Source organism: Orycteropus afer, unplaced genomic scaffold (assembly GCF_000298275.1).
Source record: "Orycteropus afer afer isolate SDZICR_OR568_19922 unplaced genomic scaffold, OryAfe1.0 scaffold00002, whole genome shotgun sequence".
NCBI classification, from domain to species: Eukaryota; Metazoa; Chordata; class Mammalia; order Tubulidentata; family Orycteropodidae; genus Orycteropus; species Orycteropus afer.
The window spans coordinates 26,094,059-26,096,262 of NW_006921589.1; the positions used below are offsets into that span (position 1 = coordinate 26,094,059).

At 39.9% G+C, this 2,204-nt stretch overlaps 1 protein-coding gene across 1 annotated transcript in view; it reads right to left on the reverse strand.

The window, feature by feature from the left end:
* Window positions 1–2,204, reverse strand: part of ADAM23 (ADAM metallopeptidase domain 23) — a 219,287-nt gene that overhangs the window by 180,233 nt on the left and 36,850 nt on the right. The gene's annotated exons all lie outside the window — the stretch shown is intronic.

Sequence of the window (2,204 nt, forward strand, 5' to 3'; positions counted from 1 at the left end):
CCGTAGTGATACTGCCTCGGAAACCCAAGGAGGGGTCGCTATGAGTCAGGGCCGACTCGACGGCACATAACAACAACAACAACAACAAAGTCCTCAGCTAAGATTTATTTTTCACCTTATCATCAAATGTTATAACATTAAGCAACCTTGTATGCTCAACTCTGTATAAGATATATTACATAAAGAGACACATTCTAACATAGCATTAATATGGACAAGAAAAAGATGACTACTTACAGCAAAGCAGGCATTTGCAGATTATATATGCTTTCATGTAACAATGTTTTACACATAATTGGGTTTTTGCTATGTACAAGAATACAATCAGTATTCTTTACTACTTACATCTATATCGATCTTATATCAATACGGCAATAAAATGCTTTACAAATGTGATTTAGAAACTTGAGTGGTATCAAGGAGCACTAAACAGAACACCTATCAAATGATTCACTCTCTGCTTCCTAAAGAAATGGAGCTGGGCTCCCAGGAAAAAGGGGTGCTAGAAAGATCAAAATGTAGTGATTAGATTTATAAGCCAGGATTAATAAAACTGTCTCCTCTATTGGAAGAAATCATGGAAAAAATAAAAACAGCTGAAGAGTTGATTTCAAGAGGGGTTATAGGTGTTTATTTTCTCCTTCATCACTATGATAATATGATAATACTGTTTGATAATATATATTTAAAGTGATATTTTCTCTCCCTTTATCTTTTTGCTAGTGGCTCCTCCATGCCATTCCTATGACTTCTCAGTAGACCCTTCAAGAGTTTCTACTCAAATTTATTCAAATATAGTGCAAAAAGTTCAAAGGATCTCAAACCTCCCCTTCTTTTGGGGATTCAGGACATTTACAAAGTATTAGAGAAGACAGATTATGAAATTTACCAACTGATGAGAAAGGAGAAGGGAATCAGATATTAGACGCCCTCTGAATTCTGGAAGGAGTCTACTTTTTGGGATGGGGTGGGCAGCTAAAGAAAGAGGGAGCTTCACTGGGAACTTTGGGCCAACTTGGTTGCACGATACTTTTATCTCTTCATCCAAAAACATGAGACACAGAATCCAGTGGCCCAAATAAACTCTACTAGGAAATAAACTGTCACGTGTAAACTGAAATAAGCTTCAAGAAAATATGTTACTTTCTTTCAATAGTAGAGGCTTTTCTGTAGATAACCATGTCTGTGTCTACCCCAATCCTTTTCTTGTACATAGCAAAAACCCAAATATGAGAATATATCCAAATATTTTAGCTTTATATAGACCATGCTACAATCCTTAATAAAAGCAAATGCCTTCTTCTTATGGGTGCCCTGGTGGTGTAGTGCCTAAGGCATCTGGACTGTTAGCTAGAAGACTGGCAGTTCAAACCCACCAGCCACTCCTCGGAAGGAAGGTTGGGCAATCTACTTCTGCAGTGATACTACCTCGGAAACCCAAGGAGGGGTCGCTATGAGTAGGATCCGACTCGACGGCAGTGAGTTGAGTTTCTTCCTATTAATTTTTAAGTTTTTTTAAAAATTAATCTTCTTGTCATTGCTGATGTTAGGTGTCACAGAGTAGGTTTCAATTCATGACCCCATGTGACAGAGCATAACTGCTCTGTAGGGTCTTCTAGGCTATAACCTTTACGGGAGCAGATCGCCATGTCTCTTTCGTGCAGAGCCATGGGGTCAGTTCAAACTGCCAATCTTTCAATTAGCAGCCAAGCACTTAAGCATTAACAGAAACAAACCATACTCACTGCCATCGAGTCAGTTCCGAATCACAACGACTCCTCCTTGGGTTTCCGAGGTGGTATCTCTACGTAAGTAGATTGCTAGTCTTCCTTCTGAGGAGTGGCTGATGGGTTTGAACCGCCAGACTTCTGGTTAGCAGTCAAATGCCTTAGGCACTACGCCACCAAAATCAAACCCACTCCCATCAAGTTAATTCCAACTCATAGTATTCATATAGGACAGAATAAAACTGCCCAGAGGGTTTCCAAGGCTGTAAATATTTATGGAAGTAGATTGCCACATCTTTCTCCCACATAGAAGCCTATCAGTTCAAACAGCTGACCTTTCAGTTAGCAGTCAAATGCTTAGCCACTATTGTTATTGTTGTCGTTATATGCCGTCGAGTCGGCCCCGACTCATAGTGACCCCTCCTTGGGTTTCCGAGGCAGTATCACTACGAAAGTAGGATTGCCCAACCTTCCTTC